The sequence below is a fragment of the Pongo abelii genome, chromosome 3 (assembly GCF_028885655.2).
Source record: "Pongo abelii isolate AG06213 chromosome 3, NHGRI_mPonAbe1-v2.0_pri, whole genome shotgun sequence".
NCBI classification, from domain to species: Eukaryota; Metazoa; Chordata; class Mammalia; order Primates; family Hominidae; genus Pongo; species Pongo abelii.
The window spans coordinates 40,496,723-40,517,282 of record NC_071988.2 but is presented as its reverse complement, the minus strand read 5'-3'; the positions used below and the strand labels follow the sequence as shown (position 1 = coordinate 40,517,282).

The 20,560-nt window shown below is 40.0% G+C and overlaps 1 protein-coding gene across 21 annotated transcripts in view; it reads left to right on the top strand.

Annotated features, from left to right (window-relative positions):
- The window catches only part of APBB2 (amyloid beta precursor protein binding family B member 2), a 398,765-nt gene that overhangs the window by 54,324 nt on the left and 323,881 nt on the right, over nt 1-20,560 (top strand). For 16 of the 21 annotated variants that reach the window (NM_001133964.2, XM_063723212.1, XM_024245652.3 and 13 more), the window contains 1 exon segment: nt 17,156-17,311. The exons of 2 other annotated variants lie outside the window; for them this stretch is intronic. The gene's annotated coding sequence lies outside the window, so the exon portion shown is untranslated. 21 annotated transcript variants of the gene reach the window in all.

Sequence of the window (20,560 nt, the reverse complement as noted above, 5' to 3'; positions counted from 1 at the left end):
CTGTTGTCTGAATCACCTCCGTGGCCTTGTTTTTCATCCTTGATGTTTTCCCAAAAGCATTGTTTCTCCAGTATCTGCAAAACAGCATCCTGTGATGTTTTCTTCTTCTTCTTTTTTTTTTTTTCCCTTAAGCCTATTGCTTCCTTCCTTAATGTTATTTCTTGCTTGCTTTCATTTTCTTTGGATGCTTCTATTTATTTTCTATTCATTAAGCTGAAAATGGGATTACAAGCTTCTCTTACTTATTCCAGGGATGAGATTGCAGTTTATAGACTATTCACATCCCTTTGCTTTTTCTGCAGCTTAGAGGCACTTTATAGCTCATGAAAATTTCCTAGTAAGGGAAAAGTAATATCTCTATAAGAATTGACAGATTACATAGTGATTTTATCGACAAGATAGGATACTAGGCCTAAGAGTTGAAAAGGTTAGATATAATCCTGGGTTTGAATTTGCATTCATAAACTGTAGTTCTTTGGACACGTTATTTTTACCTTTTTCCATTTCAGTTTTGTCATCTGAAAAATGGGAATGTTAATACTCATCTCTGTGGGTTGTTGTCTTGGCAGATTTACAGAATTAGTTAAGTAAGTCGGCTAATATTACTGTGTATATTGTGATCTTATTTGCGCTTCATAGAAAAATAGCCCTTTTGAGGTAGATTGAGTTATTTTCTCCATTTTTATCTGACTTTATATTAATTCATCTGTTCCCTTCCCTTCTTCCTTCCTGTTTCCTATCAGAGAGAGAGAGAAAGAAAAAGAGAGAGATAGAGAAAGGGAAAGGTCGATTTAAGGCTAATACATTTCTCTTGTACAGATGCAGCATTAAGGCCTAGTGAGTTTGAGACTTGCCCTACAGTCCTCTCTTGGAGGAGGTGGCAAGGTGGGAGTGGAGAACTCCTTCCTACATCTTTAAACTTCAGGTCTGATCCTGGTTCAGTACAACCTGAGAGGACCTGAGGGTGATGTGGGGTGGGTGTAAAGCTTCCCTTTTAGTCAGTTTCATGTCCTTGATTTGGAACTGTGTCCGGGATTCCTGAGCCCAGGTCATAGACTAGGAGGCAGGGTGGTGCGGGAGGCAGACACACCTGAGATGGAATCTCGGCTACGCTAGTAACCTCCCTGCTCCTCAGTTTCCTCGTTTGTACAGTAACCGTGCTGTGGGGTGACCTTGAGAAACAGGACAGATGGGTAAAAGGCCTGGAATGTAGTAGTTGCTCAATCGATGTTAGTTCCTTTTCTAGTTTAAAATGTATTTCTTGTTTGTGCTACAAAAAAAATCCTGCTAAAAGAATTTCAGGCAGCAGCATACAGGTTGCAGAGGCATTTTTGTGGGCAGTGATACCCCTCAACACCCTTGAACTATTCCCATCCTCCTGGGAAAGACCTGTCTTATAGTGTTGGGACTTGGTTTCAACCAGTGTTTCTCACCTCCATGTGTGCATTAGAATGACATCGCTTTGTCAAAATACACATTTTGGGCTCCAAACCAGACCTGTTGCCCAGACATGTACCTTTTGGAAAAATTTTCCAGATGTTCCTGATGCCACTGTAACATAGAGCTACTGCTTTCAACAAACCAGAATGACTTCTTAGTGTGTCTAAAATATGATTCCATTTGGGCATAGCCTCTCAGACATAAACTCTTAGAGAAATAGGAATCCTTTTCTGAGAAAAGAATATACTCTTTTCATCTCTGACTCATTAATGGGAAATGGATGTAATTTTCATAGTAATAATAGCCAACTAAGGTGCTTTTGCTGTCTTATTTAATTCTGACAGCAGCCCTGTGAGTTAGTTGGTATCATTGTGCCTATCCTGCATGACATGTCCAAGGCCACACAGCTTGGAGAGTGTGGAGGCAGGCTTTGAACCCAGGCAGTCTGGCTCCAGAGTCCATTTTTTTGTCCCCACAAATACCCCACTTCTCTTAATTACAAGTAAGATTACCTTGGGAAATGTACTCTGGAGTCCGTGGCTCTTTTGTTTGTTTGATTGTTTTGTTTTTGAGATGGAGTCTCACTCTGTTGCCCAGGCTGGAGTGCAGTGGTGCAATCTCGGCTCGCTGCAACCTCTGCCTCCCAGGTTCAAGTGATTCTCCTGCCTTAGCCTCCTGAGTAGCTGAGATTACAGGTGTGTGCCACCACGCCCAGCTAATTTTTTGTATTTTTAGTAGAAACGGGATTTTACCATGTTGGCCAGGCTGGTCCCGAACTCCTGACCTCAAGTGAGCCACCCACCTCATCCCTCCCAAAGTGCTGGGATTACAGGTGTGAGCCACTGCACGGCCTGGAATTGTAGCTCTCACCTAAGAGCCATGGAAATTTGCGAAGAACTGGCAGCTTCTTTCTTACTGCCCCTGTATTGTTTCTTGGCATATCTTGGTCTGGTCTGGATTTCAGGAAGATCCATGCATCGCAGCAGTTGTGTGTGCTGATGGCTTGGTGTGGGTGGTGAAGCAAGTTTACAATCCCACCTCTCATATTTTCTCATTCCACTCTCCCACCTATCGGTAGAACGTTTGGGATTAGCTTGCTCTAGGGGTGAAAAATTTAGGGATGAATTCTTGGGCTTCTTTCACTCCAGTTCAATGGTAGACAAAGTTCTCTTTGCTCCCAAGGGCCTGTTGGCTTTCACAAGCCTAGTGTTAGAAGGTCATTTGAAGAGGGTTTTCATGCAGGAGCTCTTTGCAGCCTGAAAGAGAGTACAAAGTAGTCCAGGGAAAAATAGTCGGGGGAAGATTTGCCTTCTGCTGACCTGCCTACACCAGAAAATTCTGGAGCCCTTGGGGAAATGCAGCAGGTGTGCAAGATGATAGAAATCGCCACTTGCTGTGTGCCAGGCACTGTGCCAAGTGCTTTAAAACAATTTATCCCTAATCCCTTCTCCATCTGGAAGGTGGATGTTATGATCCTTGTTTTTTTTTTTTTTTTTTTTTTTGAGATGGAGTCTCTCTCTGTCGCCTAGGCTGGAGTACAGTGGTGTAATCTCGGCTCACGGCAACCTCTGCCTCCTGGGTTCAAGCGATTCTCCTGCCTCAGTCCCCCAAGTAGCTGGGATTGCAGGCGTACACCACCATTCCAGGCTAATTTTGTATTTTTAGTAGAAACGGGGTTTTCCCATGTTGGTCCGGGTGGTCTCGAACTCCTAACCTCAGATGATTCGCCTGTCTCGGCCTCACAAAGTGCTGAGATTACAGGCGTGAGCCACTGTGCCCCATCTGATTCTTGTTTTATAGAGGAGGAAACTGACTCAGAATATTAAACGATGAGTCTTAAGATCACACAGATAAGGAACGTATTCAGGATTTGAACCCATTTATCTCAGACTCAGAAGCCAATGAACTTTCCGTAATACTTTGCTCCATCTTCTGTGAAAGACAATTGTGTACTCAGATTTACAGCAGACATTAACTTACAAATACAAGTTATTTTGACCGCTAGTGTCACATGAGGATTTCCCTTTGAATAAAATAAATAAAACAAAACACTTTTGAATGTTCTCTTGAAATGAAAGAAAAGGAATGAATGAGTGAATGAAGCTGGACTGGCTATTGATACTCGGAGCACACGGAGATTCTTCCCTCGACCCCTGGTGTACTCGGGAACTCTGATAATTTCCTTTATAGGAAGTCTGTTGAGGATTTGTTTTTCTTTTATGTTAAAAATGATATATTACAATATCTGGACCATAAAGTAGCAGTTTGTATTTTTAGCTACATTTATTTCCGACTTCTTTACTCATGATTTTTTTTCCCAATTAATTGTACGTCCTGTTCTCCTTTTCTTCCTCTTGTTCTTCTCCTTTTCCTATTTTCGCACCCATTTTTTCTAGTAGAAGGTTTTGCTTGCAAATGTTACTTGGTGGATAATGGATGTAATTTTTACAAAGTTCAGGGTTTTTTTTTTTTTTTAAGTCTCGAGAACAATTCATAAAGCCATATCTGTCAACTTATATACTACTAAAATACAGGATGAACTTTCCAACAAATATTGTTATAATACTTGTGGTTCCATTTCCAATTCAGCCATTATAGATGCCCTAAGGAAACAAACACAGGGGAAAAATAAGATACGATCAAATTCATTATGATTTCACTTTTGTGGTTAAATAGATTCCTAGCTAGAGCTGGAGTTGCTTCTTAATTAAACATATTTCTGGAGGGCCTGAAATCTGCCAAACCCTATACTAGTCTGTGACTTGATTTCACCTGTTGACTGGGTGAATAGCTCCTTTTCTGCTTTGAGTTGGTTTAAAAAATTCTTAGCAGCAGCTCTCAGCATAATTTATTAGGCAAGAGTTTAGGAATGTTATTCCATGAAAGCTACTTTCCTGCATGCTTGACGGGTAGCACCATGTCTGCCTGACTGTCTCGTCTGTCTGAGTAGTCTGTCTGGGTAGTGTGTCTTTTGGATTCTCTCTTATTCGTCCTCCTTTCTCCTTCCTTCTTTATTTTCTTGACTAGGTAGAAATAGTACAAAAGTTTACTTTTAAAAAGTGTTGAATAGATCAGTGTTTCCCATCAAGTTTCCTCTTGACCATCAGCATTATAATCAGTTGTGCTTGTTAAAGACGCATAATCTTGTGCCCTGACCCAGAATCTGAATTTGAGAATTGCTGAATTACAGTTACCTGTGGTCACTGTGTTATTTTTAAACTATCAGTAGAATGTTCTGTTTCTCTCTGAATCAAAAGATAATCTCATTTTCCCCCTGAGTTAATGTACTCTGATTAAAAAAAACAAAAACAAAAAAACAGTTCCAAATAAGAATCCTGGAATTAGGTTTCAGAATTTGAGAAACTTTCATTAGACTTTTAGTGAAACAAGAGTTGGTGTTTCATACACTGTGGATATCCTCAAGTTATTGTTAGTAAAATGTTAAATTACTTGACGTTTAAAAATGAACTTTAATGATGACCAAACCCATTAATTTTAAGTCTTTTTTCAAACTACTTATGATTTAAAATCAGTCACAGAGTTGGATCGGGTGGCCACACTGGGTAGAACTGGGTACTGACCTCTGCCAGTCAGCTGCATAACTTCAGGCCCTAGGGTGCCCCCTGTGTCCAGCCAGGGATTGCATGGATATGCTGTGGTCTCCCTTTTGGTTCTGTTTGAGTTGGACCTTGTGGGAGGAGAAACATAGATGTTGACACATGAGCACGTATATTGGAGAGAGAAAGTTTTATCTTGGCATAGGGCTTTTAAAACACAAGGTAATTTTTAATCAGTTTTGGGACCAAAAAACACTGAATATGGGAAACATCCAAATTCTGCCAAAATGTCTACAGAGGTTTATTCTGAACCAGTAGAAGTGACTGTCGTCTAGGTTACACAGTCTCAAGAGATCCTGATAAAGTGTGCATGAGAGGGTTGGGCTACAGCTTGGTTTTACACACTTCAGGGAGACAGGAATTGTAGGGTAAAATTATGGCACAGGACTTTTAAAATGAAGATGTGAAAGTTTACAGTCCATAGAGAATAAAAATCTAGAAGTTTAAAAGAAATGATTGGTAGTTTCCTTACTCATTCAGAAAAACAATGCCGTATTTCCCAAAATTCCTGGTTATGGAAACGCAACCAGGAAATGGACTTCCTTAAGGCAAGGACCATCCTTTGATTGGTTGTACTATTGGCAGGTACATTTGTGTTATTTTACAAATTCTGGTGGAAGCGGATATAATGGTAGGAGCTGGGCAGAGCAGTGTTTCCAGCCATTTTTCCTATTAGAAGCCGTCCCTATTGGAGGAAAAAAACAAGGCTTGCTGCCTCCAAAGGTTAATCAGTAATGACATAATTCAAACAGCTGGAGAACTGGGGAGAAATTAGAGTTTAGCAAATGATTTCTTGCATGTGCAATTGTGTTCCATTTCTCTCCATTCATTTATGGAGAGAATGATAAATGTATCAAGAGTGGTGAAGTATATAAAAAGCCTTGTTTCTTAAATCTCAGTAATTTATGGACCTCTATTTAAAGGAAAAATTTCTCACAAATCCTCAGTAATAAATATTTTTATTATGAAGGAGCTTCAATATAAACTAGGTATAAACTCCTTACGCTTCTAGCTCTTACTTAACTGTAAAGCAGTGATAGATTTATAGAGCAAATTCAAACAAAACTACAAAACCAATAAAATTCAAATTAATATTAATTTATCATGACAGATAATTTTGTTTCACTAAAATTAAACCCCTCCTCGAAAATGTGATTATGTTTCTGACAGCCGGAGTGCCAGTTCTTTTTAGATCTGCGTGAAACTCGATTCCTCCACTTTCCTGTATTCTATGCTTCCTTCATATTAAAGCTCCTTCATTTAATAAGAATGCAGGATTTAGGTTTTAATTCTGCCTCATTTATCTTGACTTGGCCTTGAAGATTAAGATTGTACTACTAGGTGCCAAGATCAGAAACATAAATGGAAACCTACTTTTGATTGGTAAGATTTCCGGACTTGTTGCCTAGTTACAGATGAGATAGTAGAGGAAAGAGAAGGGTCACTGGTACCTATAATTTTTGGTTGCAGATTTGGGTGAGAGTGAATGGTGCCATTTAGCAAAATGTGTAACAAAGGAGGAAAAGTAGGTTTTGGGAGAAGATGATTAGTTTAAGACTAATACTGCTTAGGTTCCTAGCAGTACTGTAGACTGAATAACACACTTTTCCACTAAAGCATTATATTCTGGATAAAACATTTTTTAATGTACTTCTGAGGCCATAAGAACTAGACAGCTCCAAAGTCTCTCACTTCAAGTAGTTCAACCAAGCATCAAAGGGTAAGGTAAAACCCAAGCTTTATGTGTAAGCAAACACAAAAGATAGGTTACCTGAAGAGCAAATGCTACAGGTTGAACATCCCTAATCTGAAAATCTAAAATTGAAAATACTCTGAAATTTGAAGCTTTTGGGGCATGGGCATGAAACTCAAAGGAAAATGCTCATGATTTTTGGATTAGGATGGCATAGCAAGTATATATTCTGCAGAATATTCCAAAATTTGAAAATGTTTGAAATCCAAAACACTTCTGGTCCCAAGCATTGTGGATAAGGGATACTCCACCTGTAATATCACCATTGTGGTTAGAGACTAAGTCTTGGGTCAGTGGCAAGGTATAAGAGCCTGCATTCCACCAGTACTTATTTGTAAGAGGAGCTAAAGTGGCTCTAGGAAGATAGTGCCCTTTGGCTTCTGGCAGAAGCAAGTGCAAATCCTTTCAGAAGGAAGGCATCTTCACTTTAGACCTTAGGATTTTCCTGACTAACATCAACCAAATCGGCATTCAGAATCAAAGATCTCCAGTCTTACAAGAAAACAAGCCATCAGGAGTGCGAGTCATCAGAAACAAGTGAAGGCCGAGCACGGTGGCTCATGCCTGTAATCCCAGCACTTTGGGAGGCTGAGGTGGGCAGATCACGAGGTCAGGAGATAGAGACCATCCTGGCTAACACGGTGAAACCCCGTCTCTACTAAAAATACAAAAAAAATTAGCCGGACGTGGTGGTGGGTGCCTATAGTCCCAGCTACTCGGGAGGCTGAGGCAGGAGAATGGTGTGAACGTGGGAGGCAGAGCTTGCAGTGAATGGAGATTGCGTCCCTTGTACTCCAGCCTGGGTGACAGAGTGAGACTCCATCTCAAAAAAAAAAAAAAAAAAAAAAAAAAAAAAAAAAAAAAAGAAGTGAAAAACAATAGATTTAGAACCCTAAGGACTTTAGATATTAGAATTATCTGATACAGAATATAAAATTACTAGGTATGAAATCTTTTAAGAAGGAAAACATGTAATCACAACTAAGTGCAAAATTGATCAGGCAGATTTGGAAAACCAAGACCTAAGGAAATATTAGAGCTGTCGAAATAAAAACTAAATAAATTAGATTAGAAATAGGTGAACTAGAAAAATGAACTAGAAAAAAAGTTTGAAGAAATTAACCAAAAAGTAGCATAAGGGAGAAGAAAAACATGAAAGTAGTTGAAGGATATAACGGTCATGATGAGATCTCTTCTGAGTTCCAGAAAGATAATGAGTAAATGGTTAGGAGTACTATTTGAAGATCTAATGTATATATAATTTCCAGAGAGAGTTTATGAATGACATAAATGGCCAGTGTTCCTTAAATTTAAGTAATTTATGGGCAGATAAGGGAAGCACAACATATAAATAAAAAAATTCATACTAGACATAAAGAAACTTTAATTCACTTAAAAAAAAAAATAAGAAGACCATCTTTAAGAACAGCCAGAAAAAAAGGCTGATTGTTTATCAGACTGAGAGCTGACTTCCCAATAGCAACAATGGAAGCTAGAAATTAGTGGAAAAATATCTTCAAAACGCTAAAAGCAAATATTGATTGTATGCCAAAAAAGCTGTCATTCAAGGAAAAAGCAAAATACGCTTTCAGAAAAACCTAAACCTGATTTTACCACAGAAGATCTTTTCTAAGAAACTTCTTAAAGGATATACTTCAGGAAGGAGAGATTCCAGGAGGAAGGGCTGAGATGCAAAAAGGAATGATGAAGAAATAAACTGATAAACATGTAGGTAAATCTCATTAGTTAAAATTAAATAAAGTTAAAAATTCAGCTCCTCAGTCATGCTAGTTAGCTGCATTTCAAGGCACGTGTGCCTAGTGGCTATTGTATTGAACAATACAAATATGGAACATTTCCATAATTGAAGAAAGTTCTGTTGAACAGCACTGTTGTAGAGCAGCGGAAGGGAAGATGCACTAAGATAGTCTCTGCAATGTGTTGACTGTAAGGTGGCATCTTTGTAAGAGCCACCACTGTATGTTAACAATTTTAAGATAAACATTGCCCCACATCTTTAAGATGCCATTAAAAAAAGATAAGACACACCTCAAGATTACATATATGAAAATGTAAAGAAATGTGTCTCTTGAGCATGGATGCAGTATGGAGTTAGAATGTTAGGGGCACAGAAGTCCAAGAGTTGTGGTGCAATAGATTGGGAGAGGTCTGGGCCAGCACTTTGAGAGGCCAAGGCGGGTGGATCACCTGAGGTCAGGAGTTCAAGACCAACCTGGCCAAATGGTGAAACTGCGTCCCTCCAAAAATACAAAAATTGGCCTGGCATGATGGTGGTTGCCTGTATCCCAGCTACTTGGGAGGCTGAGGCAGGAGAATCGCTTGAACCTGGTAGGTGGAGGTTGTAGTAAGCTGAGATCGGGCCATTGCACTCCAGCCTGGACAACAGAATGAGACTCAGTCTCAAGAACAAACAAACAAACAAAACACGGTGAGGAGGTGAGATGTTGTAGAGATTCTTTCAGGATAAGACATATATATTACCGAAATGAACATCAGCCATCAGCCTGCTATGTGTGATAGGAGAAGCAATGAAAATTGCAAAGCCTTCGGGAATTATTTCTGTCGCTATATTGGGGAAGGCTTCATGAGGGCAGTAATATTTGGGCTGGACCTTGAGGAATGCAGAATTGACAGAGTACTAGGGCAGGGCAGTATAGATAGAAGGAATGACACTAATGACAGCATGGAATTGTGAAAAGGTGTTAGCTTTGGCAATAATTCCTAATGATCTAGACTTCACTGTTTCCAGCTTCTTTCTAGTTAGTCTAGTTTTGATGAGGGAACATTTATTCCCTGAGACCAGAAGCATGCCTTTTACTAATCTTAAGTTGGAAGTTAATCAAAATAACTAGACACCTAACCTGCTACTTCCCCAATGCTCTAAATAGACAACACTTAACACATGTTTTTCACATCCTCTTGAATTACACAATTTATTGGTAAATTTGGGGATTTAAGTTCGGAAAACGTTAATGCCTATGGTATATTAATAAGATGAGTAGTCATATGACTTCCTTAGACTAGAGTGGAAGAAAGACTATTAGCTTGCTAAAGTTCACCAGATCCAGATCAGAATGCTAAGAAAATATAGGACGGATAAGACGTGGATTAAAACCCCAGGCCCTTGATTTAAAAGCTGTGTAACACCAGTCAAGTTATTTGACCTTTTCATGCTCAAGTTTCTCCTTTTAAAAGAAGGCAAATAACGCTTCCTACCTCAGGATGGGTGTGAAGATTAATGAAAAGCACTTAGCAAAACAGTTGCCCATTATTATAATAAAAATATTCCAGTACTTTTTCTCATTAAGTAGATACAGTAAATCAGTGGTTCCCAACCATGGCTGTATTAGCATCATCTGGGAACAGTTGAAAAATGATGCAGAGTACTTGGGCTTTGTATTTTATGTAAGAACCCCAGTGTCTTAGTCCATTTTCATACTGGTATGAAGAAATACCTGAGACTGGGTAATTTATAAGGAGAGAGAAGTTTAATGGACTCACAGTTCCACATGGCTGGGGAGGCCTCACAGTCATGGTGGAAAGCAAAGGAAGAGCTAAGGCACGTCTTACATGGTGTCAGGAAAGAGCATGTGTGCAGGGGAATTGCTCTTTATAAAACCATCCGATCTGGTGAGACTTAACTCACTATCATGAGAACAGCATGGGAAAAACTTGCCCCCATGAGTCAGTGATTCACTTACCTCCCACTGGGTCCCTGCCATGACACATGGGGATTATGAGAGCTACAATTCAAGATGAGATTTGGGTGGGGATCTTGGGTGGGGACACTGTCAAATCATATTACCCCAGGTTTGGGAACCCTTGCTCTGGAGTTGAGTAACATCTTGGTCACTTTTACCTGGATATTCATCCTTTTTATGCAATATTTTGAACATTGGCTTTTAGTATTGTTGAGTGCATGGATTTTCAGATTTTTAGAGATTAATATGTAGATTTTAATGTCTGTGCCTTCCCTTCTCTTTCTTTCTCCCCTCTTTCCTCAGCCCTTTCCCCTTCATCCCATATTGAATTTTTTGTGCAGCAGGGCTGACATGTCCTGCACAGCTTAGTTCTCAGTACTTTTAATTAAATAAAACTTTTTTTTAAAAAAAGAAACTTTGCTAAGACAGACTTTTGGCATGTTAAAGTTGAACTTGAGTTTAGTTTCTAAAATAATTTAATTTTTTTTTACTCTTTAAAATAATGACTACAGGAAATACTTCTAAAATAATTGATATTCCCCGTATTAAAACTGGGGTTATTACTGGATGAATTTCAGCATGTGTTCTTTTTTCCTGAGGTAAAAAAAAAGTGTCGGGGAGTGTTGCATTGTATGCCAAAACACATAAATTGTAATCCCTCAAACCTCAGAGCGCCCTTCATATGGTGGTAGTTATTTGGTATATTGTAAAATGTGGCCTGGAGATTAAAATAAGAAATAAAATATTTTACTATATACGGATCAGTTAGAATATTCCTTTTGACACTTTTGCATGGATACTTTGGTTAAAAAAATCATTGTATTGAAGCAGACGTAGCATTGCTGCTTGTTTCTATTTCCTATATGTATTTTATATTTCCTACAGATGAAGAATGACCAAAATGTCAGCCCCATTAAAGCAGAAATTTTTTTTTAGTGCCAATCTCCATCACCTAGAATGGTACCTGATAGATAGTGATTGCTCGCTAAAAAAATGTACTAAATGAATGAGCTAACAAGCAACCAAAATTAAAAATGACACTATCACTTTTCAGTGATAAACTTCCTTCCAGAAGTATTGGGAACGTCACAATACCTGGTGTTTGTCTGGAATTCCGATTAGGTGCCGCCTGCATGTTCCTTTAAGCCCCCCTGAGTCTTCCCACAGATCACAGCTTCCCTTAGAGTCAGTCGGTGCAGAAAGAGCTGTGTCTTAGTGTTCATGGTTGTATTGGTAATGCCACATCTAGCAGCATAGTGGTTTCTTCGTAAATATTTGTTGGATGAATATAGTGCTTTATAGTTTCAATAATGCTTTCATATTCAGTTTGAACGGTTGACAGCCCTGTGAGGTTGGCTAATAGTATCATCCTAGTTTTATAGATGACGGAACAGAGGTTAAAGAGGCTGTTAGTTATCCTTGGGTCATAAGTAGCAGACCTGGAACCACAACCTCTAAATCTGTTAATTTCTTCATCCTTTGTTTCAGAACAGCTTTAAAAACATTAGTGAAACTATTAATTAATTAATATTCCCCTTCCCCTAGTTGAAATCCTACAGGGAAAGTTACTACATGAACCCTTTTCCAAATTGCCCTAATGTTATCAGTCACAGACTTTGTTGGATGCCAGTTTCGGTTTTCATATTAGTTCTTCTTTGGTTACCTGTGATAGATTCTTTTTGAAAGAAAAATTTTTTTTAACGAGCCCTCATTCTTTCAAACAATTTATATTCTTTCCCAGACATTTTAACCTGTAAATTTATCAATACTGTAAATCTAAGTTTTATAATAAAAATATTCCAATACTTTTTTTTTTAAGTAAGTTAATGCAGTAAATCAATGGTTCCCAAAATTAAATAAATTTTCACAGCCCTCGAGGAGTAGGCTCCAGTGTGTTCCTTCTTGCCTTGTCTGCCTGGTCATTTTGACAGAAATTTCAGCTGTGTTGAATTGGCTTGGTGGATATTTCTGGAATCAGGCTTGAGAAGGAGAGACCTTCTCTGTGACATTATTAAAAACAAAAAAGGCTGAGGTGAGTGGATCACCTGAGGTCAGGAGTTTGAGGCCAGCCTGGCCAACATGGTGAAACCTGTCTCTACTAAAAATACAAAATTAGCCGGGTGTGGTGGTGCGTGCCTGTAATCCCAGCTACTTGGGTGGCTGAGGCAGGAGAATCGCTTGAACCCAGGAGGTGGATGTTACAGTGAGCCGAGATTGCGCCACTGCACTCCAGCCTGGGAGACGAGGGAAACTCCGTCTCAAAAAAAAAAAAAAAATGCTGGCCAAACATTGAAGATCCTCAAATGGTGGCAGTGTCTGGGTGCACATTTTGCCGGATCCATTCACGGAGGCCAAAGACCAACTGACATATGACCAAGGTTTTGAATAAAAAAGGATTTCACAATCTGTGAATCAAATCCAGTTCTCATTTCTGTTTAGTCTTCTGTTGAGAAAAATAATTTGGTGACTTCAGTAAGCTTTAATCTACTTTGTGATTCTTGGGTTAGAGGTTATTTTATCAGACTGCTACATTTAAACTTACCCTCATTATCTTACAAATGACTTTAAGGTGTTACTGGAACAATACTCACCACAAACTTATGATTTCATTGTGAAATACCAACAAGACCCTGATTGCGTTTGCCTGCTGCAGACATTAATGTTTACTGTTAGAACTGAGGCATCAAAGGGAATAAATAAACTGCTGACATTGTGTTGCCTTCAGGATCCAGTCACGGGAATATTTGCTAGGGATTTGAGAAGTGGTTTTGGGTGGAGAAAAAGCATTTTCTTTTTTCACCCAGCGCCTGACTTCTCAGTTGAGGCGGGACAGAGCCATTGTATTTGTTCGGGCTCTCACAAAGCCAGATCACATCAGCCCAGGCCGCGGCTTTATGAGCAGCCTCACAGTTCATGCCTTTGTTGCCCTGATGCACAGTCGGGAAAGGATGACGAGAAGGGAGCTCAATAAAGACCTTTCAGGGATTGTTTCTGAGTTTGTCATTGCCATCTGTCCCCCTCTCTACCCTGGCTTTTCAGGCTATTCCCATTTTGTGAGACTCCTGGGTTTCTGATGGGTGTGGCGTGTATTCCATAGGTAGATGTTACGCAAAAAGTGGAAGTAAGCAATGTTTCAAAGAAATAATCTTGAAGAAAAGAGAAAAAAGCCTGCTCTTACTCCAAGGCTGTGTGGACATAAGCGATGAAGGATTAGGATTATTTTAATTATTAGTGACTGTATTGTTTTCTTTATTTCTTTTTTTTTCTGAGACAGGGTCTTGTTCTCTTGCCCAGGCTGGAGTGCAGCAGTGAGACCTCAGCTCACTGCAGCCTCAACCGCGCAGGATCAAGCAATCCTCCCACTTCAGCCTTCTGAATAGCTGGACCACAGGCATGTGCCATCATGCCCAGCTTTTTTTTTTTTTTTTTTTTTCTTTGTGACAGTCTTACTCTGTTTCCCAGGCTGGAGTACAGTGGTGCTATCTTAGCTCACTGTAATCTCCTCCTCCTGGGTTCAAGTGATTCTCCTGCCTCAGCCACCTGAGTAGCTGGAATTACAGGCGTGTGCCACCATGCCTTGCTAATTTATGTATTTTTAGTAGTGACAGGGTTTTGCCATGTTGGCCAGGCTGGTCTTGAACTCCTGGCCTCAAGTTATCTGCCTGCTTCAGCCTCCCAGAGTGCTAGGATTACAGGCATGAGTCACCATGCGGGACTAATTTTTAAAATTTTTTGTAGAGATAGGGTCTCACTATGTTGCCCAGGCTGGTCTCGAACTCCTGGACTCAAGCAATCCACTTGTCTTGGCCTCCCAAAGTGCTAGGATTACAGGTCTCAGTCACCGTGCCTGGCATCTCTTAATTTTTGAAACCACTAATGTCTTTTCCTTAAGACTTGGGTCATTTTGGAAGTAAGAGGCCAGACTTGATGCCTTCAGACATTTATTATTTCTAACACTGGTGCATGCATCTTTCCTGTCTCTCACAGGTGGCTTGGTGCAGGTGTAGTTTTATCTTGTTGAAAGCCTTTTGTTCTTCTTTGAACAGTGGGACTGTAGTGTTATCAACGGGGCCAGTGCTAGGACCAGAAAGCTTTTGGTATGATAGGCAGTTTCTGTTCAGGACACCTGCTGCCCAAGCACAGTGCACTCATTGTTTCTTTAGTTGAACATGTTCTAGGCAGAGCTGTGTCTTTTTTAGCCTAGGATTGAGTCTTCACTTTTTCTCCTGCATGCGTTTCATTTTTGGTAGAATAAATTTCTGTCTTGTTCTTCTGGTTTTGCTGGTATGAATTTAATACCTGCACGTGATTTGTACAAATTTTATTTCCAAGAGTGCATGCTGAAATGTCATAGTGGTGGACAGAGCACTTGGTCAAAGTGGAGGCAAATGATCTGGACTCTTCATTCCTGCTTTGCTGGCTGTGTGGCTGAGGGAAAGACATTTTACCTCTCTGGGCACGGGCTTATTAGAGCAATGGGTTGCCAAGGCCCCAGTGTAAAGATTCCGCCATTGTGTCTTGTGTTTTTCAGGATGCCAAGAGCATCAGAAATGAGTGTGCCAGCAGTCATTAAGGGCCCTGCTCCTGTGAGTAGGTAACACCAGGAGGCATTCTTTTATTTATTTAATTTATTTATGTATTTGAGACAAGGTCTCACTCTGTCTCCCAGACTGGAGTATAGTGACGGGAACATGGCTCACTGCAGCCCTGACTTCCCAGGCTGTAGTGACCTTCCCACCTCAGCCTCCTAAATAGCTGGGCCCACAGGCATGTGCCAACATGCCCGGCTAATTTTTTAAATTTTTGTAGAGACAAGGCGTCTCTGTTGCCTAGGCTGGTCTTGAACGTCTGGGCTCAAGTGATCCTCTGGCCTTAGCCTCCCAAAGTGCTGGGATTACAGGCCATAAGCCACCGTGCCCAGCCCGTTCTTTTAACTTAGGGACAATTTTATGGCATGGCCAGTGATAGAGAAGTTTGGATGCGATAGGTAAGGGAGGGAAACAACTATGGTTCTCTGTCTGTGGCAAGTTTGCAGAGTAAAAAAGAATTTTTTATTTCTAGGAAAGTGTTGTTCATCACTGGAAGTGTCACTGGACACTTGGGTTTTGAACGTGTAAATTAAGAACTTCTGTGATCAGATAAATACTTCTTCATTTGTTAGCTCTGTTCAGACAAGAGGCAGACCAAAGATCAGGCTAATATAGCATAGATACCCCATTTCTGATTTGTATTCCTGCAGTCTTAAAAGAAACCCCTTATTTAAAAATTCTCTTAAAATACATGTTAATTGTAGAAAATTTGGAAAATACTAGAGAGAAAATACAAATAGCTTCCCATTCCATAACCCAAAAGTGCTGTTGTTCACAGTTAGGTGTCTTTAGATTATATGCACTCAGTTTGTAGAACAAAATTGGGATCATACCATACATATATAACTTGATATCTTGCTTTTTTTCTGCTCTTCCTTTCGAGATGATTTTTGGGACTGAGGTTTCAACTGAAGGTAGAGATTAATGTAATATTATGCTTAGCACACTTGTGACGAGGACTGTTTTGATTTACAGAAATAGAACTGTGGACCCAGTATCTGAAAATAACATTTGTCCTGTCCCCTCTTGAATAGACTTTCAATATTTGGCATATATAGATGTTGTCATAACTGCTACTATAATTAACAAATGAAGACTTCTTTATCTATTAGCTCTTATTGTTCACTAATTGCTTTCATAAGATTCCCTCATTGAGTTTTCTGTGCCAGAATTGCTAGCTGCACCACCAGTGAGCATAAGTTATTTCAACACTGTTTTTCCTTAAGCCCTGACTCCTCTAGCTAAAGCATGGTAGCGCCTGTGGGCTGGGCCACATGTTTGGCAGCAGGATAGTTAAGGGATTCCTTTTGCCTAGTTATAGTATACGTTTGATAATATTTATGATTTACTTGTTGAATGTTGGTTTCATATATAATTTCCTCTATTAGGAAATGAAAGATTATTCGTTTCCCCTTTGGATTATGTAGCCTATAAAAATTTCTATTACACCGTTCACATTGCAATGTAAATATATTCTAAATCCTGAACCACATTAGAATTTTTTTATAGCCCCCACTTATGTGTCTTTTTGTGGTGCCCTTTGAAGTCCTGTAATGTTTTATATTTGAGATTAAATCTGGGTTTCACTTTACTTTTTAAAGCATATTGAGCAAGTTAATTTTCTGTTTGAGTTCCTAAGGGGAATGATTCCAGCCCTCTGTGTCCCAAGAATTCAGACTGAGCCCTGCCAGAACATTCCTGTGGTTTTCCACGGGGCAGGTCAGTATGTTCATGAAATTTTAGTTGTAGCTTGTGTTTTCTGTGGTTAATTAAAACATCTGGCTTTTCAGTTTCCCACAAACAGAGCATAATCACTAGGCCAAACCTTTTCAATAAATGATTAAATATTTCAATCCTCCCCTCAGAATAGTCCACACTTGTCTTTAGGATACCTTGTAAGCTGTTGCCTCTGTGTATAATAATTTTGAACGTTGGGAACATGTTTGAGGTTATCCTGCCAAATATGTGCCCTTGAGAGAGAGAAAGTTGGTGACTTTGAGTCCTTATAATGGCTTCTGGCCTTTGCCCCCCCAGGTTGGAGCTGCTGTGGGTGAGCTGCTGTGGTCTGTAGCCAAGCATGCTGTGGTCGGATCTGCCCAGCCGTGGAACAGAAACATTTGCTGGATGGAAAATCCATAAAAGAAAGCTCCTTTGAAAAGCTGAGGCTGACAATAATTTAAGCAAAATCAGGTTGGTATAAGTAAGAGAGGCTGGATAAAGCGGATTGGGCCGGATAGGGAAAAGTTGTTTTGTTCCTTCCAGGCTCATTTTGGAGACCACCCCAAATGATTATTTTCAGTTATTTGTGAGAGTCCCAGCATGTGTAAATGGCAGATATATGCTGACAGCCCTTTGTGTATAGTGTAATGTTGTCTTCCTTTCCTTCTCTTCCTTTTCCTCTCCTCTGTCCTATCCTCTTTCTCATCTTCCTCTCCTCTCTCAGAGAAGAGAGGAGGACGCTGGCACAAATATTAGAAGAAGCCACAACTAGAAGCCACCTATGCCAACTTCAATGGTCTTGGCTTTATTTTGGGGAGAAAGCGGCGTCCAGCCTCAAGGACTTGCATTTGTAGTTTCAAAGACTTGCACTCATTTGTGTTTTCGAACTTTGAAGAGTGGGGCATGGAGACCTGCCATTTCTGTTGGGATAATTCTGGCTGTGAGCCTCCAGTCTGCTTGGCCAGATTTTATATACTCTAATCTTTCCCCAAACAAAAGCCACCAACACATTTCATTTTCTGCAGTGTGTGCATTTGGCATTAAGATACTTATATATGACAGGGGAAGAGAAATGTCCTGAAAAATATGGATGTTTAAATAAATGCAAAATGCTCTCACTGTGGGCCAGGTGAATAAAACAGCATGGATAACCCCATATGAGGCAGTAAAGTGAAATAATTCATTTTGAAAACATATATTGTACAGGGACAGATATTGCAGACCATTTCTATTGGACATTCAGTGGGTAAGTCAGCTTTCCACATAAGCAGCTAATAAATACTCCCTAGAAAGGAGTGAGTCACAGTCTTTCAGAATCTGTGAAGCAGTGAATGTCTGTTGACTTTGTCTACCCAGCATCCTTTTCCTCCATCTTTTAATAAATCATCCAGATTTTCCCTGGACAATTGCCCTTGCCTCATTTTCACCCTATGTAGTTAGAGGAGGTGACCCTGCTGACTCAGTTATGGGTATGTAACATAAACGTGGCCAGTGATATGGTTTGGCTGTGTTCCCACCCAAATCTCATCTTGAATTGTAACTCCCATAATTCCCACATGTCATGGGAGAAGCCTGGTGGGAGGTGATTGAATTATGGGGATGGGGTTTTCCTGTGCCATTCTTGTGATAGGTAATGAGTCTTATGAGATCTGATGGTTTTAAAAACGGGAGTTTCCCTGCATAAGCTCTGTCTTTTTTTGCCTGCTGCCATCCATGCAAGACATGACTAGCTCCTCCTTGCCTTCCACCATGATTGTGAGGCTTCCCCAGCCACGTGGAACTTAAGTCCATTAAACCTCTTTTCTTTTGTAAACTGCCCAGTCTCAGGTACAGCATGAAAATGGACTAAAGGGTCACAACCGTCTTTGGAGGGGCCATAGTATTCTTATTGCAACTATTGAAGAAGTTTTGCCTTCTGTGAGTTTGTTAAGCTGGAGCTGCTAGTGGCAGTGTTTCTGTGACCTAGGGAAAACCTTACTGAAAATTAAGACAACACAGGAGAAATCAAAGCAGGGAGATGGAGGAAAAGAGATTGGTAGGAAGGGAAGGGAAGGGACACTCGTATGCATGCACACACATGCACACGCACGCACACACACACATGCACACACACACACACACACATATATTTTTGGCCTGCAATTCAGCAGTGCCTAAACCCAGCATCTCCTGTTTCACTTTCCTGGCGAGTTAGCTAGTTCATCTGAGTTAGGTGTCTGTCTCTTACATCCAAAACATCCCAATTGGTGGTACCTTCTAGAAGTGAGGTCTTAGTGTAAAATGACTGTGGCATAGTCCCTGTCTTTAGGGGCTCATGGTGTAGGGCAGCAGTCCCCAACCTGTTTGGTATGAGGGACTAGTTTTGTGGAAGACAATTTTTCCAGACGGTGGGTGGGGTGGCAGGGATGGCTTCAGGATGATTCAAGCACGTTACATTTATTGTACACTTTATTTCTATTGTCATTACTACATTGTGGTCTATAATGAAATAATTTTGCAACTCACTGTAATGTAGAATCAGTGGGAGCCCTGAGCTTGTTTTCCTGCAACTAGGTGGTCCCATCTGGGGATGATGGGAGACAGTGGCAGATCATGAGGCATTACATTCTCATAGGAAGCATGCAACCTAGATCCCTGGCATGTGCAGTTCACAATAGCGTTTGCGTTCCTATGAGAATCTAATGCTGCCACTGATCTGTCAGGGGGCGGAGCCCAGGAGGTAAGGTGAGTGATGGAGACTGGCTGTAAATACAAATGAAGCTGTGCTCATTAGCCCACTGTTCACCTCCTGCTGTACAGCCTGGTTCCTAACAGGCCACAGACTGGTACCAGGGACCCCTGGTGTAGGGGATAGGCCAGATAAGTATTCACATGACTGACATGCAGTGAGACAATGTATCTCTAGAGGTAAGAACAAAGTTTTGTGGGAACAGAGATGGAATTAGGAATTCTGTTGGGTGGTAGACTAGCAGGGAGGGCTATTATTTAACAAGGTAGAAGAGGATTAAGTCTTAGGAACATTAAAAAACATTAAAAAGATTTAAAAAATAGATTTAATTCAATTACTTGCTTTTTGAGTCTAAAAGAAGGGAAGGCTTTCCAGAGCCTATAGTTAAAGTAAATTGCAGATAATGAAGATAATTTCAGAGGTTAATAATGGTAGAATCTTGTTTATTTACTCTGAATACAATTGTTTAAGGCCTAGCCAAATGAGAGGTTATCAGAAAGCTGTCTGGAGTTAGTTTTAACACGACAAGGTAACAGCTGCTGTTCTCAGCAGAACCTCAGTCAGCTTTCTGTTTTAAGGATAATTAAATGAATTTAAAGACTTATTTCCTCTTTTTAATGATAGAGTTTTCATTAATATTATATTTTGTAATTACACTGTTTTTGGGGGGAAATTTATGCAGCAAGTACAGAGAGTTTCCATGTGACTTCTACTGCCAGTTTCCTATATCATTAATATCTTGCATTAGTGTGGTATGTTATAATTGATGACCCAGTATTGATATATTATCATTACTAAAATCTATAGTTTATATTAGGTTCACTCTTTGCATTGTATGTTCTATGAGCTTTCATAAATATATAAGTTGTATTTCCATTACAGTATCATACAACATAGTTTCACTGCCCTAAAAGAATTGCATGTTCTACCTGTTGATTTCTTCTTCCTGAACCCCTGGCCACTACTTATCTTTTGCCCCATAGTTCTGCTTT